Source organism: Diceros bicornis (assembly GCF_020826845.1).
Source record: "Diceros bicornis minor isolate mBicDic1 chromosome 21 unlocalized genomic scaffold, mDicBic1.mat.cur SUPER_21_unloc_1, whole genome shotgun sequence".
Classification (NCBI taxonomy): Eukaryota; Metazoa; Chordata; class Mammalia; order Perissodactyla; family Rhinocerotidae; genus Diceros; species Diceros bicornis.
The window spans coordinates 1,390,155-1,414,596 of record NW_026690885.1 but is presented as its reverse complement, the minus strand read 5'-3'; the positions used below and the strand labels follow the sequence as shown (position 1 = coordinate 1,414,596).

Here is a 24,442-nt window from a genome sequence, read left to right as displayed (position 1 = left end):
CTATTTGGACTTACCGTTGCAATCTTCTGTGCCATTTGTAAAATTCTCCCTTCCAGGACATGATATAAATCCTGTGTCAGTGGTAGATTCATAACCCTTTGTGATGTTATTGCACGTTGCATTTGGGGGACAAGTAGTGGAGACATTTTCACAGTCACAACAACCGTTAGAGTGGAGGAGAGGATAGGAACTCTGTTTAGACCCTGGTCTGCCTCAAGTCAACTTGAGTCTTGGTTACTTGAATCCTTTTATGTGCTGAGTGTGACACTCGGCAAATGGTACTCACTTTGTAAACATTTGTTCAATGGATGATCAATGAACATGATTGGTGTTGCCAGCTTATGTTATTAGAAAAAAAAATTTTTCTTTCAGCAGGGACTCAAACTCTTTTGGAAAACATTGGAGCAATCCTCTTGAACTGTCCTACTCAAGGTGTGGTCTCTGGACCAGCAGCATCAGCATCACCCGGGAGCTTGTTAAAAATGCAAATTTCCTAGCTCCACCCAAGCCCTACTGAATCTAAGTCTGGGTCCTGGGTTAGGAATCTTTATGAACAAGCTCCCCAGGGGATGACGATGATGCTCAGGCTTGAGAACCTCTGCATCTCAGCTGCTTCTAGAACAAAAGAGTTCTCTGATGAAAACCCTAAGAATTTTTAATAAGACTTGATTTAGAATTTCTTGACCTTTATTTCATTCTTTTACATCAACTCAGTGAGGTGTCATGAGTCACCCTGTCACTATTTAAAGCCATGGTTTTCCATCAGCCAAAATTCGCAGCTTCATATTGGACTTCTTACACCTCAGATTGTTTTCAACACCAGTTCTATTTCTAGTTCTTCCTTCTTTATCACCTCACCAAACCTATGACTCATTTTCTCTCTCCTCATGAAGCTTTCTCTCTAATCCCCTCCATCTCCTCTCCTTTTCCCAAGATCCAAGTCCCTTTCATATCTTCTTATCCATTGTCCTATCTCACACCCTTTCTCCATGATGTCTGGAAGCAGATGGCTATGATTCAGGGGGCAGATTTATTTGTATAAGATTTAATTTTTAAATTACTTTTAATTTCATTAGTTGTGATATTGAAACTTTTGTATTTAATCCAAATGAGATAAAATTATAAAGAAAGAGATTCATCCTCTAACATATGATAAAGTAAATAAAAATTTTTAAAAATGTGTGCCAAAACATGCATCTAAATTGTTCACCTGGGAGATTATGTACTCATTTAAATAAAATCACTCCATCTAATATCTTTTAATTCTTTTCTCTTCCTTTTATTTTCCTTTTTATTTTTCCGGTCTTCTTCCTTTTTTCCTCCCTCGTCACACCTATACAATTTGTCCTTGGACTTTATTACTGAGAAAGACAAGAAAATTCACCTCATTTTCACTTTTTCTTCCAAATAGTATTTTTGAAAAGAAATAAAAGACATACCATCTTCAACTGAAGAAGAAACAACACTTTGAATACCATTTTGTATGATTTCTGACATTTCACTTTGACCAACCACCTGGGGAAAGGATGAAATGATCTGAATCCATTGAGCCCCTATGTAAGCCCTGAGTCCTGAACTCACTAATGCGTTGCTTCTGCAGGCCTCTGAAGAAGTGTTCTTCATTGCTGGTGTGCAATAGAGAAGTCATCTTATTTCCAACATTATGATCAGTGTTTGAGTAGGAGGAAATAGAAACAACACTTATTGTGCACTTATTCTGGCGAGTACTGAAATAGGCAGTTTACTGGAGTTATCTTACTTAATCATTGAAGCAGACCTCTTCATACAGTAACTCTTAAAGCCATTTTAGTGACCAGGAAAATGAGGTCCAAAGAAGGCTTGCCCCTGGTCTCCCAGCTGGTAGATTGCAGGACGGATAGAGTCTGGCATACTAGGGAAAAACCTTCATGGAGGCTATTACAGCACCATGTTTCAATGTGCACGCGCATGATTGTGGACACACAACAGCAGTTGTAATGGGGTCTCATTTTAGGTTTTCCCAGGAGAAACTACTGATGGATAATTCTGGTCTTTAGATTCCATGTAATTTTCAAATTATGTACAAATATTTTGCACCCTCTTATCTTCCTTAACAGCTGTAAATCCATATCCTTTCTGAATCTAAATCAGCTTCCATTTTAGCGAGTAATGGAATACTCAAATGCAAGTATCGTAGATTTACTTTCCAATGAAAACCTATACATGCTCATTTGATTAAGGTGTTATTTTTAGGGAAAAAAAGAAGTATATTCAAGTAGACAAAAGAGCCATATATATTCTGCAAAATATTGCAAAAATGTTACCTATTGTAGCTGCCCCTCTGTGGCCGCAGGAAGTGAGGAAACAGTGAGATTCCTCTCTTCTGGTTATAAAGAGTGAGTATCAGAAGCACTTGAAGGGTCATGATTTTTACATAATGGAAACAATGGACAAAATGCCATTTTGCATTATTTTGTAATAAAGTTATTTATTAATAAAGGAGTGAAGCAATCTGCCTTATCTCATTTTGCCATTAAGAATCTAGTTAAATGAAGATTTGATTAGAATAATGCCTATCACTACTAAGCATTTATCACACATAAGGCATCCCACAAAATGTCATTCAGATGTTCTATTTATTTTATTGCATTTTCTCAAAATAGCCATATCATGTAAATATTATCATTCCCATTTCAAGTTGAGGAAGAAGCAACCTAGAGAGGTTCTATATTCTCCCAAGGTCATCTGTTGGTATCTATGGGAGCAGAGGTTCAAACTCACCATTGTCTACCTGTAGATCAAATAGCATTGGCCTCCATTCTTTGTATGATATTCTCTTCATTACTTAAGAAGCTCACTCACCATCTCTATGCCACACTTTCTCCATCGGAAACAGGTTGAGGACAACGTTTGTCTTTCTTACCTCCAAATGGTTGTAGGATAATATAAAATCACACACAGGGACTGTGTTGAAAACCCAGTGCTGTAGAACTGCAAGAGGTACTAACCACTTCCTTCACCAGCAACAAACATTGGGTTGAACACTTTTGAATCTCAATGAAAGCAAGAAAGCAGTAGAGTCCTGAGAGAGAACAAAGATAATTTAGGTTAATAGCTGGCATCCACAAATGCCTTCTGGGTCTTGGAGTCGGCCTGGGGCTGACCTTTTTTGCCATCCTGCACATTGCAGAGTTCAGTACTGTCTCTTAGTTTCCGCCATACCAGGTGCAGAAGTTCAGTTAGGGAAATACAGTGTGCCACTGGCATAACTCCAAGATTTCCACTCTAGCCAACGGCCTTTCACATTTTTGATCGTGGAGAGACCATTATAAGAGTGGATAATTGGCCCTTGGGAATCAGATTCGATGTTTATTAAGGGACTGTTTCCTAGGAGTTTCATTCTTTAGAAAATAAAGTATTGCCAAAAAAAAAAGCAAAACACGAAAGTTGGACAGAAACTCAAGAGTGAAACAGAGTCAACAATTAGAGGTGTATTCTTATTTATTTGGGATTGTCACCAATGTCACATTTTAATGACACAGGATTTTAAGGTGCATGTAAGATTAAGTCTGGTGGCTAGTACTTGTGAAGTCTCAATTGTATGATGCCATCTTTGCCATTATTATTTCCTTGACCTTTTCCCTCCCCTCACCTTTACCTCGACACAAACACATACACACACACACAACCACCACCACCATCAACAACAGGGGCGCATGGATGACACGGGATGGATAAGGCGATGCTGCAGCTTAGCAGACTAAAAGAAGATGAGATGATAACAGTGATCTGAAGACAACTGTCTTTTAGGTTCAGCAGTTTATCTGCAGGCTTGAACTGCACGTTAGATCATTTTCTCCTTGGAGAGGGAATAAGCTGTTTAAGCCCTTACCCCAGAAAAGCAGCACTCCTCTTGTAGCCAGAGATTTGAGCGCTGTTTCCTGACAAAAGTCAGAGACACACCTGATCCCTTATTTCTCCCACCTGTTTCATAGAATCTTCAGCGATGATGGTCTAGTCATGTAAAACAATACACAATTTTCCTTATTACCAAAATTGCATGATCATTTTAGCAGAAAATCAGGTAAGCAAAGAGAGACAAAAATGAAAACTGAGTCAACTGTAAGTTCATCTTTCAAAGATATTCCCTATTAATATTTTGGTGCTTTGTCTTCCAGCCAATTTTCCTCTTATGTAGATAAACATAAAAATTTCATTTCACAACGTTGGTATCCTATAATAGCTAAACTTAGTTTTTGCTCAAAAAATAGACTCTGATTTGATTTTTAATGTCTAGAGTACTTAATTTGAATTTATTATAATAGCTTTAACCAGCATCCTATCAACAGACACTTAAGAGTTTGGAAAATTTTCAATATTATAAATCAGCTTACATGGAAGTTCTTCTTTGGTTCATCATGAATCGGACAAGGTCCCATTTTTCTCAGACAACAGTGGGGAAGGGCAAGTCGGACCTGATTCCAATAACCTTGTGACGACCTTTTCCCCAGTTAAGGACTCTTGAATCACACATATCTCCAAAATTTCCAGCATAATAGTTAGAGCTCCGCATACCACTATCTCTGTCTCCTCAAACAGCCAAACAGCTTCACCAGCTCCTGTGGCCCCAGAAAAACCACAGTGACACCAGGGACCTCTGCTACAGCAACCAGTTTTTCTGGAAACCACTCCAACCTGGAAGGAAGAGAATAAATCCCCCTTTTTCTGCCTCTGTTTTATGTTTCCTGTGTGACATGAGCTCTGCCATTTATACTTGTATGACTTTCCAGGGCTGCTGTAACAAAATAGCACAAAGTGGGTGACTTAAAACAAAAGAAATTCAATCTCTCCCAGTTCTGAGGCCTAGAAATCTGATATCAAAGTATCAGCAGGCCCTTCCTTGACTCCCCCAGCTTGCGGTGGTGGCGGCTAATCATTGGTGTTCATTGGCTGCAGCTGAATCAGTCCAATCTCTGCCTCTGTCATCAAATGCTGTTTCCTCTCCAACCAGTCATATTGGATTAGAGTCCACACTAATGACCTCATCTTAACTTGATCACATCTGCAAAGACCCTCTTTCCAAATAAGGTCACATTCATAGCTTCCAGGGATTAGAACATCAACATATCTTTTGGGAGACACAATTCAACCCATAGCAATAGCCTTGTTCCAAGTCAGGAGAGGTGGGTTTGAGTGTGGGAGACCATAAGTTTATGAGGCGGTTGCAAAACCTAGAAGACTCTGCCTCAGCCAGAGTCTCGTGTGTGTGTGTAGTTGTGCATCTTGCAATTCCCAAGTCAGTAGCCATGTAAGCCTTTCATTTTTTTATCTTAATATATTTTATTTAACCCAACATCTCCAAAGAATTATCATCTCAACATGTAGTTAATATATAATTATCATTGAGGTATTATACATTCATATTTTTATATAAAAGGTTTGAAACCCATTGTGTATTTTACACTTACAGCACATCTCAATTTGGACTAGCCCCATTTTAAATGCTCAATGGTGACATGCAGCTAGAGTCTGCCAGATAGGAAAATATGGTTTAAAAAAATAGATTTTATTTCTTATAACGTTTTACAGTTATAGGTTTATCGTTTTAGGTTTACAGAAAAATTAAGTGGAAATTCTAGAGAGTTCCTATATATACCCTAATCCCCCCCAACATAGTTTCCCTATTATTAACATCTCATTAGTAATCTATATAACTTATATAACATTATTACTGTAACATTATTAACTAAAAATTATTAACTTTAGTGTGGTACATTTGTTATAATTCCTGAACCAGTCCAGATACACTATAATTAATGAAAGTCCATAGTTGGAATTAGGGTCACTCTTTGTGTTGCACATTCTACAGGTTTTGACAAATGCATAGTAATATGTATCTGCCATTACAGAATCGTATAGAACTATGGTTTCACTGCCCTAAAATCCCCTTTGCTCCAGGGCCATAGAGGTGTGTAAGTGTGACCTTTGTCTTAGTCATATGTTTGGGGTGATGGGGAATACAGGGGCTCCTTCCAGCTAGTATCCTCTGCTTTAGGGTGAGGAAAGGGAGGAATTTCTCACAACAGCATTAATAATGGAGGAAACCAATGTTGAGGGTGCAGAAGTGGATCATCACAACATATTGATCCCGGAATAAACATGGTTAAAAGAACTGAGGAAAAGGAAAGGAGGTCAATTTTTAGAAAATCAAAATGCAACTTGATTTCTGCATTGATCTTGAGTTACTGATTTGGAATCTTATAAATTCAGCATGACTATTGATTCCCCAGGCAGGGACTCATGGGTTTGTGGTGTTTCTGCACTCATGATTGGTGTGCAGCCATGCATGGGTCACACACAGAATGTTCTGTGGCTGCCCTGGGCCCTGGGTGTGTGAGTCTGTCCCTCCCTATCTTGCACTTTGGAGGCATTGATGCTGGATTGTTCTTGTCTGAGCCCTGAGTGGCATGGGCCCTGTCTGTCACCTTCACCTTACACCTGACATCACCTCCTCTGATGCAGTTCATTTGCATCACTGCAGAGGTTGTTCATGCAAATGGCTTGTTGACTCAGGCTTGGGACCCAATCTAGCCAAGAGCAGATGGTCCCTGGAACCTTGGTATCAATGGACATGGATGAAATCATAGAGTTTAGGGATACCAAATAAAGGAAATGTGCATACCTCACTAAGACTCTATACACTCGTCCTTGGAGATTACATCCTGTGAGAGATGCATAAACACAGTCTCCTCCTTTCTTCCTTTTCAGGCACCTGAGAATGGCATCAAAGTAGACATGGTTTCATGTCTCCCCATACCACACAGCCTTACCTGTGGAAATTTGTACAGTTCCAGCAGTGTTCCAATCTGGGCAGAAATTGCACATGTTGTTCCAGTAGGGGCTGCTAGAGACTTGCTCTCTCTCCTACAGGTGTAATTTGGGATGTCGTTGCCCAGCCCTGAGAGCCAAGTGAGTGAACTCTCCAGTGTCCTCTGTTCATAGTGCAGGACATTATAGAGATCAACTCCCAAAGATATGTTGGGTAAAAAATGGTGGTTTCTGTTGATTTCCTCAATGGCAAAAACCAAGGCCACAACATACTTATAGTTCTTGTACTGAAACCTGCTGAGACAGATGGGGCTCCTTAGGGAAAAGACTCAAACCACAATTATCTTCAAATCCAATGTAATCACTTAATTAAGGAAGAATGCCCAGCCAACTCATTCCATCTGTGGCAACAGCTCTCCTGAAGCCTTAGAATTTATAGCTAAAACAAGTAACATCACCTGGGCTCTGGAACATCCTTATTGAATTCCACACACATGGAGAAAAGTGATTAAGTTTATGAGAAAAGTTTAATGAATGGAAAAGCAGATCACATTCAGAGTGCGTTTTGTAAATGGTTCTTTGGTTCAGGATCCAAAATGCTTGTTCATTTGAACACATCATCAAATGCTTCAGAGAACAGCAATAATATCAACATGAGATTGGAGATAGCCCTGGGGAGGAAGAGTAATTACAACTGAAGGCTCTGGGACAAGCAGAGAAGCAGGGTGTCTGTGGGTTGAGAATGGTACAACAGAAGGCTGGCAATCAAACTGCCTAAACTTCTGCCCCATGAAACTCGTGTATCTGCCACTGTCAACAACCAGGGAGCTAGGAAGAGCTTCAGAGCTCCCACGAAGAAGGAATCACCGTAAGGCAGGAACATCTGGGAGAAGTTTGAAGGAGTTAAAACTGAAAACACTTAGGAGTCTGAGAGACACAGCCTTGTACAGTTTAAAAATTGAAAATGTGATTACCAAAACTGACTCAAATAGAAAATAAAGAGAGAATATTGTACAAATGTGGCCATGTGGTTTCAAGAGAACATTTGAGAAAAAAATTCCAAATATCCACCAGGCCTGGAAGAATTTACATGGGTCGTTGCCTGCACGCCAACTTGGCCAGGAACAAGGTCTCCTGAGCTGGTGTTAATGGAGAGCAGAGGGCGAAAAGAAAAGCATTCAGCCTCTCGTCCTGCAATGTGGAACAAGCTCTCCCTCCAGCATCCAGGTGCCTAAAGCTGCGGGGACACATGAGTTGAGCTTGACTTCTGCCCCCAGGAGACTCACCCCAGACCTTCCCTGACAACACACCTGTCATTATAAATAACATGTCAATACATTTGAACATTTAGATGAAATTCACAAATTGCCAGGAAAATGAAAGTTACCAAAACTGTCTCAAGAAGACATGAGAAATCTGAATAGTCCCATATCTAAAGAAGAAACTGAATCCATAGTTTAAAACATTCCCACATTTCATTGTGGCCAACACCGCTGCTGGCAAATTCCACCAAACATTCAGGAGAGAAATAATGCACATTGACTCTAGCTCTTCCACAGAACAGGAAAAATGGGAAAAACTTTTTGATTTATTTTATGAGAATAGCTTAACTTTGCTACAAAAATCTTACAAGGTCATTACAGGAAAGGAAATTTACAAGCCTCTTTTTTTCTGGAACTAAACTCATGTATTCCTAAAAAAAATTAACCTTCCAAATCCAGCTATATATTTGAAGCAGGCCACATCATGACCAAATTTGCTTTAAGCATTGCCATTCAGTGTGCTACTTCCTGAAAAAGGAGAAATCATAATCTGGGTAACTGCGGTTATTATCTATTATATATATCATGTATAATCTACTATAAACAGAACTGGTCATGTTCTGTTTGTTGGCCTGGGTGGTGTTAACACATGTGTACACTTTTTGATAACTTATCAATCTTTACACTTGGGTTTGTGCTCTATTCAGATTGTATGTCATATTTCAACAAATATGTTTACTAAAAAGAGAAAATGAAAGCACAACAACGAATGAAAAACACAACAGTTATCCAATTGAGAAGTGCCCAGAGGACTAACCAGAAAGTTTGGGGAAAAAAAACCGAAACAGAACTAACAAGTTAAAATGCAGAATTATTTAGAGTCGATACAAACCGGAAATTTACCTTATTGAAGGTGAAATTGTAGAGATATACACATGTGCATGTGAGTATTCTATCATGTATACATACATGTATGTGATATACATAGGTACATGCATTATATATATGTATGAGTGTTTGTGGACACACACGCACATATGCTTCTCTCTATATATAGAACTTATGGGGGTATATATATATGTATGTGTGTGTGTATCTATACATATACATACGGCTGCTCTGGAAAGGGAGGGAGGGACAGATGTTTACTGACCACCTACAAGGTTTCTCAAACTTAATTTTTCCAACATTTGAAATGTCATTTTTTTAAACTTAATATAGTTTCAATAATACATTTGTATTTTAATGTGTTATACCAGTATAATCCCAGCATTTTTAATTTGTTCATTAATGGCAGAATTCTCCAGCTTGTATGCATTCTCTTGATGCTGTGATGTAATAGGTTGGGCGCTGGCAGCTTGCCTTTTGTATTCCAGAGTTTGTGTGAAACCTCAAGTTTGTGGTCTCTCTCTGGCCTGCGGATTTGGACCAAGTTTCTGCACGTGCTCACTAGCTGTCCTCCAAAATTCACTCTAACCACCACTGTTGGGAGCATACACAGGGAAGAAGCCCTAGGGTGGAGGCGTGTGTATGTGAGGCACGCAGAGCACTGGGGGTGCCTAAGGGCCAGCTGGGGAGATCCATGGGTGAGGCATACCCCACAAGTCATGGGAGACGTCTTGATGGAGTGCTCAGTGCAGTTACAGGATCCACATCCTTTAAAGCCCTCTAAGAGTACCTAGCTGCCAATGCCCCCAAACTCTTCAACCCATCCACACTCATATTTTTGTGCTCCAACAGAGGGCTGGAACTTCTCTTCTTGAAACCTGGACTTCCACAAAGGCCCTCTCCTCTGTGTGTCATGATCTAAGACAGTGTTTTCAGGGGTTTCCATGCAGCAGCTGAAAGGAGCTTGAGCTGGTTCACGGGCCACTGCAGGGTCCAGAGCTGGGACCGAGGTCTGTCTGCCTATTACCAGCTGCATGGCTGGGTGAGACTCCCTCTGGGTCCCTTGGCATATGGTGCTGGATCCCACTTCTCCCACAAAGGCACTTTTGTCTATGGATGGATGCCAAAGCATTGTTAGTGCAGGAGCAGAAAAACAGGAGGTGTCTTATTCCACCATGATGCTGATATCACTCTCCAATTTGATTCCAATTTGACTCAGTTTTCCAGGAGCCTGCTATTTGCCTACAATTCTCTACAACCTCAGACTCTCCAGACCCACTCTATGAAGGACATAGAAAGAATTTTCTCAGATCTACTTACAAGGGCCAGGCAAATAAAAGCCAACAAATTGGTTCTGGTCATTCTGCTGGGAACAGAGGGCAGTGGACGTCTCATACATTCTGGTTTGGAAGCAAGACTTCTTGTTCTCTGTGGATGAATAAACAACAAGAAAAGAGAGCCTGTGGTAGGTAAATACATGCTTGATTCATCTGAAAAAGTCATTTCCTCCCCTTCAACTTGAAGGTTAGTGTAGGGAGAGAGCACGGGTAGTTTCCACTGTTCACCTTCTCCCTTAATATTCAGAACAGAGAATCAGTTTTATTTTGGGTGGCAATTCAACAAACTGAAAGATAAAATTCCTAACCCTTCTTGCAGATAAGAGTGACCAGACCAAATTCAGGCCAATGATGTGTGACAAGAAGTATGGAGTGGGGGTTTGTGGAGGCTGCACAGATGGAACTGACATAGATGGGAGGTTCAGCATTAGACACATGTGACACCAATCCACAGGTGTTGTAGGTATTATCTCATATACACCTCACGATGTTCCTAGAAAGCTGTTTTTAGCACCATCCCCATTGTGCAGGTTAGGAGACTGGGGAGATCTTGAGAGGCACAGTGGCTTTTCCAGGACACAGAACTGGTAGGATAAAAGAGGTGTGACTTCAGCTCTGTCTCCTCAAAGCTGGCCACTGGTTCCACTCCCAAGGAGCTGTGGGGAGGGTGGTGATGGATATTTGTGTACAGTGATGGAGATGACATGGGCAAGGAGGGAGAGCAGCCAACACCCTAGCGGGGGCTTTGGGTGGGTCTGATTGAAGGAAGGGGCCAAGTAATAGAACCTTGAAGAAGTGACCTCACTTCCTTGGTGACAGCCCCCAACAGAACTTAGAACTCTGGTTACCACGCACCCACACTGTAACCACAGCCTCCTGTCCAGTTCATTTGAGTGGAGACACTCGACACAGCAGGATGTTCTCGTGTTGTCCCGTGACTTTCCGAGGCTCTGGCCCCCGGAAAGCCAAGAATGAGAGCATATTAAGTGGCTTTAGACATTGGCTCAGCCCTCACCTCGAATGTCTGTGGCCTTTTGGCAGGAGGAACCATCAGGTAACAGCGTAGCCCAGGGCAGGCCACTCTAAGTCAGGCCACAAGTGTGATCCCAAATGGACAGCCCCACACCCCTTGACCCTCATTGTGTGTGTGTGTGTTTGTGTGTGTATGTGTGTATGTGGGAGGTGGAGTTAGAGAAGGTAGTATGAGGAGGAACCACCCTGAGCAGGAGCAGGTAGCTAAATGGTGGAGATCTGGTTGTGTGTCATGTTCACACTGAAGGTCTTGGCTGCAGGAGAGGATGGTGAGTGCTGGGGACCAAGCTCTTCTACCCACATGTGAATCCCAGGCCATCGAGGTGTTCACATTCCTTCCCTGATGGAGAATATGCAGATGCCCCTCTGTGTCTGAACTGTGGTGGGGTTTCCCTCTGTGGCGAAGTCCAGGCAGGCCCCTGATGCCTCCTGGCCTGACTTCTGGGCACTATCACTGCAGAGCTGCACCCAAGTGATGGTTGAGGAGCTGGTAGATGGTTTCCAGTTCGCCATCTCCCTGGAGAGGACACAGGTGCACCAGTCCCTCAATGAAGAGGGCTGGTCTGAGGTGAGTGTGGGGGCAGAGGGGTCTTCATACTCAGGACTCTGAGATGACCAAGGCACTACTAGAATGCAGACTCAAATCTGAGTCTCCCCTGGAACCCCCCAGGGTTTTCTCATTAGAGTGCTCCACAGTCCCACTCCCAAAGGAATCTGGACCTCCACTCCTTCCCACCAGCTACACAGGAGGGTAGAAAGTCACCTCAATCCTCCCGCTGGTTCACCATGATGTCATTGAGTGTATGTACCTTCTCTTCTCCCTCAGTGTGAGGATGAGTCCACCTTGAATTTCAATGAGGCCTGCAGGATGCGGGCCCTCCAGACAGGCATGATGGAGAAGCTGACAGAGTCCATCGCACCAGCTTTCCTGAGGAGGAACATCTCTAGCTTCACCACCTTCATGGACAACTACTCGGCCTTAGACACATCCCACCAAGTCAAGGACCAGCTGTTTACTAGGTGAGTGGCCACTCCCACCTCAGCACAGTGGTGACTCTGCCCCCTGCCAGCTATGTGTCCTAGGAGTGTCACCAAATCTCTCTGAGCCTCAGTTTCCTCCTAGAAAAGTAGGGTGGGAAAGGATAAATTTCACGGGGATCTTGTAGGAACTCATGGGATCAGCCATGGCGGGTGCTTACATGGTGCCTGGCTCTGCAGAGAGGGCTGTGGACGTGCTGTGGTTGTTCATGGTGTTTATTTCTCTCTTCCCCATCAGAAGTAGTCTGCCTCACCCATCTCTGAGATGCGGCCTTTCTGAATTTGGAAAAGCACATGGAAACCACCCTGTCAAGTAGTTGGAGATTCCATTCAGCTGGTCCTGGTCCTTTTCCTGGGTTAGCCAATCAAGGATCTCTGGGGCAGCAGAGAGGCCCTAGGCCCACTCAGGTGTCTGGGATGGTTCTGGGTGGACTACATTCATTCAACCATGTAGCTTAAGCACCTACTGCATGCAGGACATTTGGAGACAGTAAACTCAGTGAATGAAGGAGACACAATGCGTGGCCTCAATTTCCGTCTGAGAGTCAGACGTTGACATTAGACATCATTCGCAGGTCTTGTCATCCCCCGTCCATCCCAAGGGATGCCCTCAGAGCCTCCTTGACATCTGGAGACATCTCCCCTTATTCCAGACAGGAGGGCAGAGCACAGGACCACCTAAAAAAGTGAGTGGTCTTTGGGTCCAGAAGGACGGCCTCCTGTCTCTAAAGAACAAGCTGTGGGGGGAGAGATGGAGGCTGTGGCTGAGGGGAGCCTGTCAGAAGCCGCATCTCACGCATCTTTTGATTCCCATGGGAAGGCAGAGGCCCGGTGGCTTCCACTCCAGGAGGACAGGAGTCAAAGAGCTATGGATGGGTGCCAGGACCCCTGGGAACCAGAGGGGTGGCTGGGCTGAGTTCTCCCCTAGAAACTCATTCCCACCACAGACCCATTTGAATCTGCCTCCCCTTCTCCACATCTACCTCTTCTCACCACCGCCTCCAGGCCCAGAACAGGAGGTGTGTGAGCAACCTGCTCACAAATCTGTCTCAGTGCTCAATCCAGTTGCACAAGTGCAACTGGCTGTGTCCCAGACCTTCAGGAGAAGAGTGTCAGTGGGAAGAGAGTCACAACAGACTCTGTGTCAACATGCTGGATAAGCAGGCCTGCCACTGCCAGGATAGCCTCACAGGGGTCAGGGCTGCCATGTCGCTCTCACCTGGAAGGAGAGGGGCAGGCATAGGGCCCAGACCCAAGCCAGGGTGTCTTGGGTGAGAAGTGTGGAGGGAAAGGCCAGGCCTCTGACTCTGTTGCCCAATTGCCTCCCCCAGTGCCATCTCTTCTCTGGTGGGAACCTGCCTGGACCCAGGGCAGGATTTCTGGGAGCTCCTGCACTATCCCTGCTTCAGCATGAAGCTAGCCTCTCTGCATCTCAGCTTGCCTGGCTCGGGGCTGCAGGGCCACGCCTACCTTCTCCAGGTCCAGCTGGAGCATCCAAGGCCCATTGAGGAAGAGCTGGAAGGTGAGGTGACTGCAGTCTGGGATGACAATTTGCAGAGTGTTCGGAGGCTTGGTTCACTTCAAGGCAGTGGGGTCTTTCCTGGCTTTGACAGGCACAGGGGAAGTCAGCTACTTGAGTGACACTGTTTCTTTCTCCTGCTGTAGTACCATCTCCAGAGCTCCCTCCAGCTCCAGAGGCAGAGCAAGGGCCAGCTCCACGGCTAGATCCAGCTCCAGCTCTAGTTCCACCACCTGTGCTAGAGCTGGAGCCAGTGTCACCTCCATCACTCCCTCCAGGGCCAGAGCCACCACCACCATCAGCTCCAGCCCCAGTGCCAGCTCCTGAGCTGGAGCCAGCTGGACCATTGGCTCCAGGGAGAATCCTCCCTCCACCTGGAGAGATAACAGCAGAGCCAGATCCAGCCCCAGAGCCCGCCTGCCCCTGGGACGTGACCACCAAGAACCTGCTGAGGAAGGAGAAGCCTGACTTCTTGGAGTTCCCTCCCCGGCTGGTGGCAGAGCAGTTGACACTGATGGATGTGGTGAGCAGCGGGGCTCTCAGGGCAGGTGGGGCCGGCCTTCCCTGTGCCATCAGCTGCCCCAGACCTGCCATTTCCTGATCCAGAATCCCATGATCTCGGTGCAACCTCTTGCTTCCCCACTTACCCTCATGTGACCTGAGCAGCCTTCTTAACTCCCAAGCCTTTGCTGTCCTCATGTGGACAGTAGGGATGGACTTTGAGAGCAGCTGCCATGCAGAGTGGCTGTGCAGGTGGATGAGGTGGAGCAGAGAGGAAGTTGGGCAGAGTCTGCGCTTTGGTGGCAGAGGGGAGCACACTGAAGTGCTGTCTCGTCCTTGGGTAGTTCACTCATTTGCCCAGGAGGCCTCAACAGCCTCAACGCTAATTAGGCACTTAATGTGTACATGACTACAAGGCAGACAAACAAAGCCTGTGGTTGTTGCTGCCTTGGGGGAATGTGCATCTGAAAGAGGAGTCAGACCCCAGGATGGTCAGAATGGGTGGAAGATGCCCCTAGAGATGGTCAGGAAGGAGCTGAGTTCTGGTGCTTGGAGGAAGTGAGACTGGGCGGCGAGCAAATGCCACTTCCCTGCGCCACAGTATCGGTTCCTGGGTCATCCTGTGCTGGGTGCCCTCAGGGGACACAGGCAACACCCAGGGACTCCCACAAGCCTCAGGCCGCATTCTCAGCTTCCTGAGCTCCAGCTCTCACCACTGACCTGGCCTGGGACTGGGGCTGCAGATGCTGAGCTGGGCTGTGGCAGGGCTGGGTGACACTCCCTGTCCTCCCCAGGAGCTCTTCAAGACAGTGAGGCCCCAGGACTTCCTTGACTCCATCTGGTCCCAGTGTGACAACAGGGGCAATGAGCACCTGGCACCCAGCATCCATGCCACCACGACGCACTTTAACAGAGTGGTCGAATGTGTCATCACCACCTGCATTGGGGACCCGAGCATGACGGCCCAGGACAGGGCCAGGGTGGTGGAGCTCTGGATCCAGGTGGCCAAGGTAAGATGTGGGAGGCCCTGGGAGCCCCTCTCTGGAGTCGGGGGAACTGCCCCTTCTCCCTTCTCAGCTCTCATGTTTGAAGTCCGTGGTCTGAGCTTTTGCACAATCCTCAGGACCCTCCTGCCAGGCCTCGATGACCTGACTCCTGGTCCCTGTGCTGGGAAGCTCATCCCTTCCTGGGTTCCTTCCTTGGCTTGAGCTGAAATCCTCCTCCCTGGAAGTATTCCTCATCAGGTTCCAGCTGTGCATTTCCCGGGTCCCTGAGCTGCTGTCTCATCCACGATAGGAGACGTCAATGAGGCGACAGAAGCCAGAGGAAGCAGGGCTCCAGCTCCCCCTCACAGCTCATTCTCTTCCCTTCCCCAGGAATGCCAGGGCCTGAGGAACCTTTCCTCTCTCCATGCGATCCTCTGGGCTCTGCAGGGCCCCTCCATTCAACGTTTAAAAGAGACGTGGAGACAGGTGTCCAGGTGGGTAGGCCTCTCTCCATGCGAGCACCACCTGGGTGGACCAGACACCCCCCACAGGGCTGGCATTGCCCTTCAATCAGTTGGGACCTCCTGGGAGACAGCAAACCCTGGGGATAGGGTCTGACCTGCTTGGCAGGCTGGAAGTCTTTCTGAAAACTTAGGCCAGTGGTTCTGCTTCAGGAATCAGTTTCCCTAAGTGACAGATCATGGCTTGAACCAAATTGAAGATTTTCAAGTGTTTGCAGCAACAGAACTCTCTGTCCACATGAAATTAAGACTGTTTAAAACACATCTGCTGAGAAAATAAGAGAATGGAGGCCCCAGGTGACAATAGGAGAGCCCCCTCCCCAGTCCCAGACACCTCAGGGCTCAGAGGACACAGTGAAAATGCTCACCCAGGCTGTCTGGATCTTCTGGGTTTTCAATCAAAAGGAGTTTACCCTCAAACCACTCCACAGTGATTCTTTCCTTTTTTCCCTCCTCAGGAAGAACTGTCAAATGCTTAAAAACGTCCTCCAAACATGCCACCGGGAGAGCAGGAAGCTTCTCAAGGAGGTGAGTGGAGGCTGGAGAACTGGAAGGACGGGAGGTGAGGTGGGGAGGGACCAGGCAGGATGTGCTTTGGTAAGTTTTTCACTTAAGGTTCCCCGAGAAATAACGGTCTGCCTTGTCCAGCTGGACAGGAAGCGGGGGGTGTGAGCTGCAGGGGCAGGTGGGGACTGTTTGGGGCAGGAGGCCTTGGTCACGGGATACAGTGGTGTCGCCTGGACTGTTCCAAGAGGTGAGGTGCTGGCAGAATGAGCAGGTGTCTGGCTTCCATGCGGACCCATCAGCTGGCCCTCATCATCCTCCAGGCTGGCGGGTGGATGGAGTGGGTGGGGGTTCCTTTCTTCCTAAAGCAGCCCAGTCTGTCCTCAGGAAGCCAGGCCCCTGCTCCTCCTTCTGTCTTCACTGCACCTCACAGGGGAGGACATTCTGCCTGTCCCAGGGATGGGCACTGTGAGGTCACACAGGCCTTGTGGACACAGGGGCTGCACAGCCTTGGGCCAAATGGTGGATCTGGGACAGAACTGTGTGCTCTCTGGGACTGTGCACTCTAGCCCCATAGTGGTCACTGCTGACAAACCAGTGAGTCTCCCCCAGTGTCTTGTCGACAAGGATACGCCCCAGATGGCAATGAGAATTATCGAGGAACCTACAGATTCTTAATGGACCTTCCTGACAGATACTTAATGGCCTCCATCGAGGCCCTGGCAGGAGGGGCCTAAGGATTGTGCAAAGGCTCAGACCACAGACTTCAAACATGAGACCTGAGAAAAGAGAAGGGACATTAGAAGTTTCCAAGTGAAAAAGGATGCAAATGTCACCATTACACAGTGCCGTGGTCAACTCCTACACTGTCACTCAGATGTGGCACACGGGGGTTCCCTTCCTGAGTGAGTGAAGGAGGAGTTCTGTACAGGGACAATCCTGAGGGCATCCTAGGGAGCTGAGGACTTTGGCATGGCCTCAGGTCCAGCCTGGTGTCAGAGAATCCCAGGGGGCTGGAAAACACAGCAGCCACTTGCATGGGACCCCAAGACACCTTGTGCCTCTCCATCCATGGCTCAGGTTGACCGAGGGCCTCAACACACCCCGAGAGTCCAGAGGACAGGACATTGGTCCGAGGTGTGTCTGGAGGAGGAGTGAAGGCCAGGGGCCAGGGCCTCTGGCTGGGAGGGGGAGCGGTCTCCTCTGTGGGCCCCTGAGCAAGTCACTGCCCCTCTGTGGGCCTCAGTCTCCTCATCTGGGAAATGGAGGGAGATGATCTGTGGTGCAGGCCTCACAGGGTTGATGAGGTACAAGGGGGAGAGGAATGTGCAGGAGCTTTGTGCTCCTCCTCCTCGAGGGGGGAGGGGACAGCACTGGTGACAGTCAGATGATACTGAGTCCTCAGGGGACCCTGGGATGCATGGGGAGTCCTCCTCACACTTTCCTGATGAGGAGAGAGGCTTAGGGGCCTGGGCAGGCCTGAGGGCACAGAGAAGGGAGTGTTGGAGCTGGGAGCGATCTAGAATCAGGGCACCCTGGAATGGGAGCAGCCATAGACATCAGATGGCCAGGGTCCAAGTTCAGGGGCCTGGGAGACATGGGGAAGGGAACATGGCCTCCCTGAGCCTGTCCTTGACCCTGCAGGAGGTGTCATCTGTGAGGACCACCCTGCAGATGGACCCCCAGGGAGCCCAGAAGAGACAGCAGCAGGTGAGGTGGCCTGAGGGGGAGGGTCTAGGTGTCAGAGGAGGGGTCGCTCACCTCATGGCTGGAGGCCTCCCTAAGAGAGGGGTCCCTCCTCCTCCAGCCCAGCTCCAGGAGCCCAAGAGCCTGAAAGGCCTGCCCTGGAAGTGACCAGGAGGAGGCCTGGAAGGGCTGGGCCCAGGATGGGTTAGGGAGGGGAGGGGCAGGGACCACATACCCTGGGATTTGCCAAAAGCCGCCCCTGGGAGGTGACTGGGGAAGTTGGGTGGTCCTGGAGGGGGCAACTGGGGGGAGGCCGCTGAGGGTCCTAGGCTGTTCTCTGTGGGAGTCTGTGGTGGGCAGGAGGCTGGGGTGAAGGGATTTGGGGGAGGGTCCATGGGGGCACCTGAGAGGTGAGACTCATCTCACCACTCCCACCCTGATTTCACAGGGTGTCGTCCCCTTCCTGGGCACGTTCCTCTATCACCTGAAGCTGCTGGACATTGGGATGGAGGATGATCTGGAAGTGAGTGAGCCTGGAGGTGGGGCCAGAGAGCAGGATCCTGAGGTTTGGGAGGCGAGAGCCCTGCACTGGGACCTGAGCTCTCAGTACCTGGCAAACCTCCTCTCATGAGAGCCCCATGGCCACCCCTGGGAGTTGGGGAGTCAGGCCCATCTTAGCAATGTGTGAATAGACGCTCCGCATAAGCCCCCCACCAGTCTACCTGGGCTGGTGAAGCTCATAGCTGCCTGCCTGCAGAGCTGTAGGAGGCTGTGTCTGAGATGGATTCAGCCTCCCCCTCGGGCCCTGCCCCTGGGGGAGTGCCATCAGCCCCTGCAAGTGAGGAAGCACTTCTGTGTTCCAGCTGTCCCTTCCTCCCTGAGGCCTCAGTCTCCCCGTCTGTCATCAGAGAGGGTGTGCTACAGAAGGTCTCTGGCCTCAGCTCCCCTGTCCCTCCTGCTCTGGAGCCCAGAGCCTGGCCCAGTGTCAAGTTCTCTTTGTGGAAGGTCTGCCCTCTGCTGGGCCCTGACATTCCTGCAGCCTGAGAAGGGGTGTGATGGGGGTTGGTTCTGGGCTTAGGAGGCTGTTTCTGATGGACATTGGCTGTCTCCCTTCCAGGGAAATCGGGTCAACTTTCAGAAATGGTGTGACGTGAGCAGCTATGGGGAGGGTGGGGATGTGGAAATCAGAGACCTCGCCTGGCAAGACTTTCTCTGTCCTCATCCCTTGGGTCTTACATTTATCGGGAGAGTCAGATCCACAAAGCTGGGCATCCCATCACGTTGGCGGGTGCGGGAGGGGCTGGCATCAAGGACACCTTCCTGGATGAGGAACTAATTCAAGCCAACTGTGAGGACAGGCAAGTCCTGAATGGAGAGGGAAGGAAGGAGGGGTCCCGAGTGAGCACAGACCCCAGACCAGATCCTCACTCCGCACAAGTCCCTCGCAGCGTTCCCCACCCAAGCCCTGTCTGCATCCTGTCCTTCCTCCCAGAAATACAAACTCATCAGGAGGATCCAGCTGCTCCAGCAGCCTGCAAATGGATATGACCTGGAGCCCGACGAGCGATTTGAGGCCTGGTTCCAGGCCATGGAGCCCATCAGTGTCCATGAGAGGTGAGGGGGACAGGAGTTGGGTGAGGGCAGGCCAGACTATCTCTGATGGCCAGCTCCAGAGCCTGTGGCCTGGATCGCTGATCAGTCTCAGAACTCGTAGCGTGGTGACCCATGGGGCACTGGGACTCAGCTGCTGGCAGGCTCTGGGAGGGGCACCTGAGGTGTGGCTCCTGGTAGCTCACAGGTCCACTCTGTCCTGTAGCTACTGGGTCTCCTGCCAGCTGGAGCCCGCACACCAGAAGGCGAGCAAAATGCGGCTCTTCAGGAGAACGAGGAACCGGACATCCTCCAGTTCAGGGCCAAGTGAGTGTTGGGACCAGGAGCAACTGAATCCAGGGGCTCAGTACATCTTCGGGCTAAGCATGGGCCTCGATCCCAGCTCCACTGCTGAGCAGGCCTGGGACAGGCCGCTCCCCTCTCCTCTCTGGGATTCAGTTGCATCCTCTGAAATGGGTGATGCTAAATGATGCCTCCTGCATCAGGGACAAACGAGGTGCTGTTGATGGACTGAGCACTCGGTACAGGGTTTGGATCAGAGTGCAGGGGAACAGGGAGTTGTGCCATGAATCTCAGGAAGGATCCCCAAAATAGTCTGTTTCTTCTCTTCAGCCACCATGCCCTTGGTGATGAGCCGTCACACTCTGGAGACCACAAGTGCAGCTCCTCCTGACCAGCAGGGCCACTGGGACCCTCGGGGTGCACCGGGCCAGCTCTTCCCACCCTGAGTGAACAAGGACATCCTAAGACTTTCCCTGGTTTCCCCTAAATCCCGAGAGGGAGGGCACCACCCCCTCCCTCTCCCTGACATCACGACGCCAGCCACTGTTAACCCATTGGGGAGGAGTGATATTATTTCTTTAATAGTAAATGGTAGATTTGACTCTTACATTATATCCTGTTTCTTTCACAGCCTGGGTGTTGTGGTGTGGTTCTTTCACTTCTTATGCTCATGTAAATGAGACACAGAATCTCACTTTCCTCCTTGAATGAAGAACTTGTGTACGGTCACAGCTTATTGTATGTGGGAGAAGGGAGGAGGGCCAGCCTCCTCCCTGGCTACTGAATGAAACCCTCAAGTCCCCCTTCCTCAGAGGACAGGTGCATTTCAGTGTGGTTCACCTGGGCCAGGAGCAGAGACAGCCCCTCAGATCTCCCTGGATCTAGAGGTTGGAGGAACTTTCCCAGGCAGAGCAACAACCACTGAAATGTGGGTGTCTTTCAAATAGTACTTACCAGGACCATGTCCTTCCCCAGGACAGCGGCTGTCTTTCTACAGCTTTCCAGGAAGAAGGAATGTTTTTTGCTTCTCTTGTTGATGTTTCTTTGATCAGATATTGGAAATTGCCGTTTTCTAACCAGTCTCTGGATTTGCATCAACACTGAATGAGGAAAAATGTAAAAAGATAAAAGTTTGCATGTGGAACAGACTAGGCCAAAGGAACACCATGTGCAGATGGACTAAGGGCCGACAGGACATCCCCATCAGGCCGCCTCTAGTCCTCCCTGTTCACCCTTCGCCTAGACTGGAAACCTGGGATCCTGGCCCACGCCCTAGGAACTCCTTTTCCCGCTTGTTTCATATCCAGAGGGAAAGATTCATGATGCAGCTTTTAAAGCTACAACAGGACTTTGTTCCGTAAACCTCACTGCTCCCTGTGAACTAGGATTTCCAGCATCCCCGCACTTCCTTGTATGATTCTTTTTGGGCAGAAATTCCCTAGAAGGCCCCCAGCCTCTCTGTCAGGTACATCGTGGCCATTCCTCCCTGGCTGGGCCTGATGGATCAGGGGTGAGCTCTGGTTTGCCAGGACAATAGACCTTAATCCTGTCCACTGAATGACCCACACCGTCCCTTGCTGCCCTGGGTGACATCTGGGCCCATGTGGTTCTGAGGTCCATGGTCTTAGACAATCACTCGTTTACATACTCAGTCGTGTTGTTACTGACTTGTCCCAAAGTGGCAGCTGGGCCGGTGCGAATAGAGCACTTAGTCCCTGGGACTGCTGTGTTCTTTTCCCCAGTCTGTGCTGAGGATATGTGGATTTGTGTTACAGGGATGTGAAACTTTCCTGTTGGGAGTTTTGAAAGATGAGGCAGGAGAGGGGCAGGTATAGAAGTGGGTCCAGAAGGGGAATGCCACCAATCTCAGACACCACAGACACAACAGACACAACCTTACCAATTAAAATACTGAAATGCTCCCCACGTGGGTGGTGAACAGACACAGCTCAGAGCTCATGCTGAGAATCCACCCAATGACGTGGAGCTAAAGTCTTAGCACCTGGCATTTTGAACATCATGCCCTGGAAATACCCTGTAAGACAAGGGCCATTGTCTTGAATTCCTTGGTACTTCTTCCCCCTCCTTTCTGAAGGCTGCAAGTGTCACCCACGGATGCCTTTTCAGTTCAGCCTGAAGCAGAGTAGAAATCCTGGTTCCCACAGCCCAGGTCCTTCCTTTCAGGACACTGCCATCCAGGAAAGAAAGAGTTCACGCATCAGTGTAGACACACAAACACACACACTCATATCCCACCCAAATCCCAAGATGCATGAACTACTAAGAGATTAAAAGTGACTTCAGAAACAGATCAACCAATTGCAAAAGAAGGGTTTCATGACGATCCAGACTCAAATAAAATGTAAAACCAGGAAATAACCTTGACAAAACTGGGAGACTTGGGATACTGACTGGACAGTTGATTATCCGAATGACATTTTTATTTTTGTGTGTGATAATATTATTGTGTTTGTGTTCCAAAATCCCTCATCTGTAAGAGAAACGGAAATATTTACAGCTGAAATGATGTGCTCTCAGCCATCTCTTCTGGTTAATTCTTGGGGACTTAGTGTGAGGATAAACAAAGCCAGATGGTATACGAGTTGACAATCTTTGAAGCAAGTAACAGATTCACAGAGATTGATTTTTCTCTTCCGAGATTTAGAGATTTTTGAAAACCTTCAGAACACAATTTTGATAAATGTAGTATAGTTGTTTTTCATATTACAACGTTACAAATTAAAACATCACAAATATAAAGGAATGCTTCTCCTTCCTGACCTAAGGAAGCTCTCTCTCAGTCTGGCTTCTGTGAATGACCTGATGATCCCACCAGTTATTCACTTATCACGTGTTTGTGGAGTAATTCCTTTGTGCTCTGTGTTGTGTGCAAGGCGAACACATTTCCACGACTCTGGATCTCGTGTGGGAAGGAAGGCAATGAGCCTGCTGCAAGCTTCTCTTAAGTGGAGAATAATGCCTCCAGGGGGTATGCTCAGTTTCAATATTCCAAAATCAAAGCTACACAAGTTTGCCAGGTAACAGATAAGAGATACTTAATTCATGATATTGAAATCACCTATGTCTGAATTACCATGTGACAATGAAGAGAAGATTGATGGATTTTATGTTATAATTAGATGCACAATCATAGTGCTGGCCCCTGGCCAGGTGGTTAAGTTTGACATGTTCTGCTTTGGTGGCCCAGGTTCAGTTACCAGGCACGGACCTACAATACTCATTAGCAGCCATGCCGTGACGGTGACCCACACACAAAGTAGAGGAAGATTGGCAACAGATGTTAGCTCACGGTGAATCTTCCTCAGCAAAAAAAAAAAAAAAGCAAAATCACAATAAAATTTATGGAATCGGATTTAATATAAATTAACAGACAAATCTTGTTCAAGTAGGTATCATCTCTTCATTGAGTGTAAGTTCTAGAAAATACAAATGTAACTTCAAAACACTAATTCCTCAGCTTCAATTCTCCTATCAATTTTAATATAAAAAGGAGAAAACTCATGGTAAATAATAATTGAGGTTTACCATGAAAGGTCAAGATCATGATGGCCGTTACAAAGAGATGCTGTGAGAGTCAAGCCAGTCTCATGGGGAATTTCTCATCGGCACCACTCTCCTTTTCTTTAGAACTGATGTTGCTTTCCTCACTGTGTTTTCAGGATGCCTTTCTTGGCTCCTTGCTCTCTCTGCCTCCCCGGCAATCTCGTCTGTCCTCGAGGCCACCGTCAGTCTGTCCCATGCTTTTCTTCACTTTCTGTGTCTGTCCACTGATATCTCTAGAAGATGCCTGTTGCCTGCAGAGGGGCTGTGAGCGACCCAGACCCATCCCTGGACTCATCTCTGCCCAATATGGACAGTGGCCCGGGTGGGCTCAGGGCTGGTGTGCAGATCCCTCGGCCCCAGCATGGTCCAGAGATTCACATGGGCCAGTCTGTGCGACCGTTTAGAAGGTATTTGCGACTCCAAAGAACGTAAGAGTTCTCCTTCACTGCTGCAGGCCTGGAGTCCCTGCAGTCTACTGTATCCACAGACTTTCTGCGGCTTCTTCAAGGTCTCCTCCCACTGACTGCATCTGACCTCACCGCCAGGATGGGCAGTTAGTCCAGTAACTGGCCTCTGGAATATACAGCTGCTTAGGCTTCAGGGTGCGTAGAACTTCAGTTTTCTGATTGGGTTTAGTTTCACGGTCTTACTGTTTCCACTATGAAGTTGGGGCATGTTTTTTGAGCTTTCTCTTTCAAAACAAAATAAAATCTGAAATTTGAACAAAATGGAGGATGAAGATTACCATCCATGGAGATCGTTCTCAGCTCACATAGATATTCCACCCTCCTTCTCTCCCTGGACACATGCGTCTCAATTCACACTGTGCATCACAATCATTGGACGGTTTTTAAAACTCAGAGTGCTGGACCTCAACCCAAGTAGGTCTAGGGAAGGAATGGAG

General features: G+C 47.7%; 1 long non-coding RNA gene across 1 annotated transcript; it reads left to right on the top strand.

Annotated features, from left to right (window-relative positions):
• Window positions 1-15,243: 15,243 nt before the first annotated feature.
• Window positions 15,244-16,361, top strand: LOC131401869 (uncharacterized). Its single transcript, XR_009218067.1, has 3 exons — window positions 15,244-15,394; window positions 15,761-15,864; window positions 16,350-16,361. It is a non-coding gene; the product is annotated as an uncharacterized LOC131401869 (long non-coding RNA).
• Window positions 16,362-24,442: the final 8,081 nt, after the last annotated feature.